The sequence below is a fragment of the Hyla sarda genome, unplaced genomic scaffold, assembly GCF_029499605.1.
Source record: "Hyla sarda isolate aHylSar1 unplaced genomic scaffold, aHylSar1.hap1 scaffold_1696, whole genome shotgun sequence".
NCBI classification, from domain to species: domain Eukaryota; kingdom Metazoa; phylum Chordata; class Amphibia; order Anura; family Hylidae; genus Hyla; species Hyla sarda.
In genome coordinates, this window is record NW_026608337.1 from 68,423 (window position 1) to 74,535 (window position 6,113).

Consider the following 6,113-nt stretch of genomic DNA (forward strand, 5'->3'; position numbering starts at 1 on the left):
AGTATAAATCCTTAGAAAATTATCCCCCAGTGTCTCCATCTGCTGGCGGTATTGAATAAGCATTGCTACACTGATGGGGTATGCATTAGACGAAAAAAAAGAAGAAAAAGAAGAATAATACGCCCAGAAAAGAGGCGAAAAGGAGAAAAACGTAAAAAAACGTGAAAAAAAAGTAAGAGGAAGAGAAGGGAAAAAAAGGTGGAAATGGGTTTAAAAGTGATTTCGGCGGAGATATATATATATATATATATATATATATATATATATATATATATACGCGCACACACACACATATATATAAACGTATTCTCCGTTGAGATATTGCAGCCGCTGCTGTGTCCAGGCCCAGGAGCCTTAGCACTGTGCTGTGATGTCACTCAATACCACTGACATCACTAGGTGTAAACAACATCTCTCCTTTGCTGTGTATGTGACTATGGAGCTGTTTGGTGATGTCGTCTATTATGGCCTTCATAGAAGCAACAGGAGATTGTTGCATCCATCTAGAACCCTCAGAACTACAGTGCTATGATGTCACTCACTTCCACAGGCCTTGCAGAGTGTAAACAACAACAACCCAGCTTTGTTGTGTATGTAACCATAGGGATTTGTGATGTCACCTAGAACCTTCACAGCAGCGACAGCTTTATGAGGAGCATCAGCACTGCTCTGTCTGAGCAGAACCATCACCGCCATAGGTTGTCAAATAACCTGGGTTTAACCCACACAGGTAAGTCCAATGGGGTGCAGGCATGTCCTCTATGCTTACAGCTTCCCGTGGGTGTTGGTTTGATACCGTTTGGGGACAGCCAAGGAGGCATCTGCAGGCAACAAAGGTAGGTGTGTGCTTGTGTGTGTGTTTCCTATGCAGATCCTAAGCCCAGTGTCACATGCAAGTAGGAGGAGTAAGAAGGGTTCCTGGCAAATCCGGGTTATGGATTGCATTTAAAAAGGCCCCGTGGGAGTGCAATGGGCCCCTGTCTTGCTGCTTAGCAATAATGGTATGGGTTTAGGTTCTGCTGTGTGTACTGGTGGTTGACTGCCCCCCAGCCCAGAGTGTGCATGGAAAATTGTCTGGCAGCCTCCCTGACAGCAAGCAGTGATAGTGCCCATGAAGGGCACCTTGTTGGGCCCGCCCCTTTCACGGTTATCGCTTCTCGGCCTTTTGGCTAAGATCAAGTGTAGTATCTGTTCTTATCAGTTTAATATCTGATACGTCCCCTATCTGGGGACCATATATTAAATGGATTTTTGAGAACGGGGGCCGATTTCGAAGCTTGCTTCCGTCGCCCTATGCATTGACCCGATATGGCAGTATCTTCGGGTACAGTGCACCACCCCCTTACAGGGTTAAAAAGAAAGATTCCTACTTTCATTGCTACCTGCTTGCTGGCTAGCCAGCTAGCCAGCCCTGTGGGCCTTGCTGCTGCTGCAGCCAAAAAACAAAAGGTGGTGCTGCTGCTGCTTCTGCTGCTTCTGCTTCTGCTTGTGTCTGGCCGCTGTTGGAGCGTCCAGGCACAGGACTTCTGCTGCTGCTGACTAAATGGCCTCCTTAATTGGATCATTTGAGTAGCCAGCACACCTGTGCAGGTAGGGCATGACATGATAGGCAGCTGCCTTGATAGCGGGTGGGTGCTGAATGTTCCTAATTGACAAAATAAGATTAATGCTTATGAAGAAATATAAAATCTCATCCCTTCCCCAATATCGCGCCACACCCCTACCCCTTAATTCCCTGGTTGAACTTGATGGACATATGTCTTTTTTCGACCGTACTAACTATGTAACTATGTAACATAACATGGGGGGGGGGGGGGGGTCTCCTGGCTGTTCACACAGGTGTGTCATTGCTGTACATTGACCATGCATTGCTTCTGTGGTATTGCAAAGGCAAAGACAAATGCTTCCAGCCATCCATTGCACTAATGGATTGGTCATCAGCTGGCTGTCTATGTCCCGCATCAATATAGACCAAAGTACAGAGGCTTAGGCTATGCTATTGTGCACCTACCTGATGCATCAGAAGGTGCGAGGCCCTTGCTAAATTCTGTGCACAGACTTTGAGATCTATACTTTAGACTGTATCTAAACCTGCTCCAACATGGACTGACATTCTGGCCTACTTTCAGCCGATGCGACTTGTCTGTCGCTGAACAGTCGCTTTTTATGTATTCAGCACCTATGTATAATGTTGTAAAAATGCTCTAGAAGCTAAAGTCGCAGAAATGTCACACATATTTGGCCTGCAACTTTCTGTGCGACAAATTCAGACAGGAAAAATCAGTATAAATCCTTAGAAAATTATCCCCCAGTGTCTCCATCTGCTGGCGGTATTGAATAAGCATTGCTGCACTGATGGGGTATGCATTAGACGAAAAAAAAGAAGAAAAAGAAGAATAATACGCCCAGAAAAGAGGCGAAAAGGAGAAAAACGTAAAAAAACGTGAAAAAAAAGTAAGAGGAAGAGAAGGGAAAAAAAGGTGGAAATGGGTTTAAAAGTGATTTCGGCGGAGAAATATATATATATATATATATATATATATATATATATATACGCGCACACACACACATATATATAAACGTATTCTCCGTTGAGATATTGCAGCCGCTGCTGTGTCCAGGCCCAGGAGCCTTAGCACTGTGCTGTGATGTCACTCAATACCACTGACATCACTAGGTGTAAACAACATCTCTCCTTTGCTGTGTATGTGACTATGGAGCTGTTTGGTGATGTCGTCTATTATGGCCTTCATAGAAGCAACAGGAGATTGTTGCATCCATCTAGAACCCTCAGAACTACAGTGCTATGATGTCACTCACTTCCACAGGCCTTGCAGAGTGTAAACAACAACAACCCAGCTTTGTTGTGTATGTAACCATAGGGATTTGTGATGTCACCTAGAACCTTCACAGCAGCGACAGCTTTATGAGGAGCATCAGCACTGCTCTGCCTGAGCAGAACCATCACCGCCATAGGTTGTCAAATAACCCGGGTTTAACCCACACAGGTAAGTCCAATGGGGTGCAGGCATGTCCTCTATGCTTACAGCTTCCCGTGGGTGTTGGTTTGATACCGTTTGGGGACAGCCAAGGAGGCATCTGCAGGCAACAAAGGTAGGTGTGTGCTTGTGTGTGTGTTTCCTATGCAGATCCTAAGCCCAGTGTCACATGCAAGTAGGAGGAGTAAGAAGGGTTCCTGGCAAATCCGGGTTATGGATTGCATTTAAAAAGGCCCCGTGGGAGTGCAATGGGCCCCTGTCTTGCTGCTTAGCAATAATGGTATGGGTTTAGGTTCTGCTGTGTGTACTGGGGTTGACTGCCCCCCAGCCCAGAGTGTGCATGGAAAATTGTCTGGCAGCCTCCCTGACAGCAAGCAGTGATAGTGCCCATGAAGGGCACCTTGTTGGGCCCGCCCCTTTCACGGTTATCGCTTCTCGGCCTTTTGGCTAAGATCAAGTGTAGTATCTGTTCTTATCAGTTTAATATCTGATACGTCCCCTATCTGGGGACCATATATTAAATGGATTTTTGAGAACGGGGGCCGATTTCGAAGCTTGCTTCCGTCGCCCTATGCATTGACCCGATATGGCAGTATCTTCGGGTACAGTGCACCACCCCCTTACAGGGTTAAAAAGAAAGATTCCTACTTTCATTGCTACCTGCTTACTGGCTAGCCAGCTAGCCAGCCCTGTGGGCCTTGCTGCTGCTGCAGCCAAAAAACAAAAGGTGGTGCTGCTGCTGCTTCTGCTGCTTCTGCTTCTGCTTGTGTCTGGCCGCTGTTGGAGCGTCCAGGCACAGGACTTCTGCTGCTGCTGACTAAATGGCCTCCTTAATTGGATCATTTGAGTAGCCAGCACACCTGTGCAGGTAGGGCATGACATGATAGGCAGCTGCCTTGATAGCGGGTGGGTGCTGAATGTTCCTAATTGACAAAATAAGATTAATGCTTATGAAGAAATATAAAATCTCATCCCTTCCCCAATATCGCGCCACACCCCTACCCCTTAATTCCCTGGTTGAACTTGATGGACATATGTCTTTTTTCGACCGTACTAACTATGTAACTATGTAACATAACATGGGGGGGGGGGGGTCTCCTGGCTGTTCACACAGGTGTGTCATTGCTGTACATTGACCATGCATTGCTTCTGTGGTATTGCAAAGGCAAAGACAAATGCTTCCAGCCATCCATTGCACTAATGGATTGGTCATCAGCTGGCTGTCTATGTCCCGCATCAATATAGACCAAAGTACAGAGGGTTAGGCTATGCTATTGTGCACCTACCTGATGCATCAGAAGGTGCGAGGCCCTTGCTAAATTCTGTGCACAGACTTTGAGATCTATACTTTAGACTGTATCTAAACCTGCTCCAACATGGACTGACATTCTGGCCTACTTTCAGCCGATGCGACTTGTCTGTCGCTGAACAGTCGCTTTTTATGTATTCAGCACCTATGTATAATGTTGTAAAAATGCTCTAGAAGCTAAAGTCGCAGAAATGTCACACATATTTGGCCTGCAACTTTCTGTGCGACAAATTCAGACAGGAAAAATCAGTATAAATCCTTAGAAAATTATCCCCCAGTGTCTCCATCTGCTGGCGGTATTGAATAAGCATTGCTGCACTGATGGGGTATGCATTAGACGGAAAAAAAGAAGAAAAAGAAGAATAATACGCCCAGAAAAGAGGCGAAAAGGAGAAAAACGTAAAAAAACGTGAAAAAAAAGTAAGAGGAAGAGAAGGGAAAAAAAGGTGGAAATGGGTTTAAAAGTGATTTCGGCGGAGAAATATATATATATATATATATATATATATATATATATATACGCGCACACACACACATATATATAAACGTATTCTCCGTTGAGATATTGCAGCCGCTGCTGTGTCCAGGCCCAGGAGCCTTAGCACTGTGCTGTGATGTCACTCAATACCACTGACATCACTAGGTGTAAACAACATCTCTCCTTTGCTGTGTATGTGACTATGGAGCTGTTTGGTGATGTCGTCTATTATGGCCTTCATAGAAGCAACAGGAGATTGTTGCATCCATCTAGAACCCTCAGAACTACAGTGCTATGATGTCACTCACTTCCACAGGCCTTGCAGAGTGTAAACAACAACAACCCAGCTTTGTTGTGTATGTAACCATAGGGATTTGTGATGTCACCTAGAACCTTCACAGCAGCGACAGCTTTATGAGGAGCATCAGCACTGCTCTGCCTGAGCAGAACCATCACCGCCATAGGTTGTCAAATAACCCGGGTTTAACCCACACAGGTAAGTCCAATGGGGTGCAGGCATGTCCTCTATGCTTACAGCTTCCCGTGGGTGTTGGTTTGATACCGTTTGGGGACAGCCAAGGAGGCATCTGCAGGCAACAAAGGTAGGTGTGTGCTTGTGTGTGTGTTTCCTATGCAGATCCTAAGCCCAGTGTCACATGCAAGTAGGAGGAGTAAGAAGGGTTCCTGGCAAATCCGGGTTATGGATTGCATTTAAAAAGGCCCCGTGGGAGTGCAATGGGCCCCTGTCTTGCTGCTTAGCAATAATGGTATGGGTTTAGGTTCTGCTGTGTGTACTGGTGGTTGACTGCCCCCCAGCCCAGAGTGTGCATGGAAAATTGTCTGGCAGCCTCCCTGACAGCAAGCAGTGATAGTGCCCATGAAGGGCACCTTGTTGGGCCCGCCCCTTTCACGGTTATCGCTTCTCGGCCTTTTGGCTAAGATCAAGTGTAGTATCTGTTCTTATCAGTTTAATATCTGATACGTCCCCTATCTGGGGACCATATATTAAATGGATTTTTGAGAACGGGGGCCGATTTCGAAGCTTGCTTCCGTCGCCCTATGCATTGACCCGATATGGCAGTATCTTCGGGTACAGTGCACCACCCCCTTACAGGGTTAAAAAGAAAGATTCCTACTTTCATTGCTACCTGCTTGCTGGCTAGCCAGCTAGCCAGCCCTGTGGGCCTTGCTGCTGCTGCAGCCAAAAAACAAAAGGTGGTGCTGCTGCTGCTTCTGCTGCTTCTGCTTCTGCTTGTGTCTGGCCGCTGTTGGAGCGTCCAGGCACAGGACTTCTGCTGCTGCTGACTAAATGGCCTCCTTAATTGGA

At 46.3% G+C, this 6,113-nt stretch overlaps 3 non-coding genes across 3 annotated transcripts; all 3 read left to right on the plus strand.

Moving 5' to 3' along the window:
- Window positions 1-1,149: 1,149 nt before the first annotated feature.
- On the plus strand, window positions 1,150-1,340 carry LOC130311957 (U2 spliceosomal RNA). The gene has a single exon (XR_008860214.1). It is a non-coding gene; the product is annotated as a U2 spliceosomal RNA (small nuclear RNA).
- A 2,086-nt stretch (window positions 1,341-3,426) lies between these two features.
- Window positions 3,427-3,617, plus strand: LOC130311959 (U2 spliceosomal RNA). Its single transcript, XR_008860216.1, has one exon. It is a non-coding gene; the product is annotated as a U2 spliceosomal RNA (small nuclear RNA).
- A 2,084-nt stretch (window positions 3,618-5,701) lies between these two features.
- Window positions 5,702-5,892, plus strand: LOC130311960 (U2 spliceosomal RNA). The gene has a single exon (XR_008860217.1). It is a non-coding gene; the product is annotated as a U2 spliceosomal RNA (small nuclear RNA).
- Window positions 5,893-6,113: the final 221 nt, after the last annotated feature.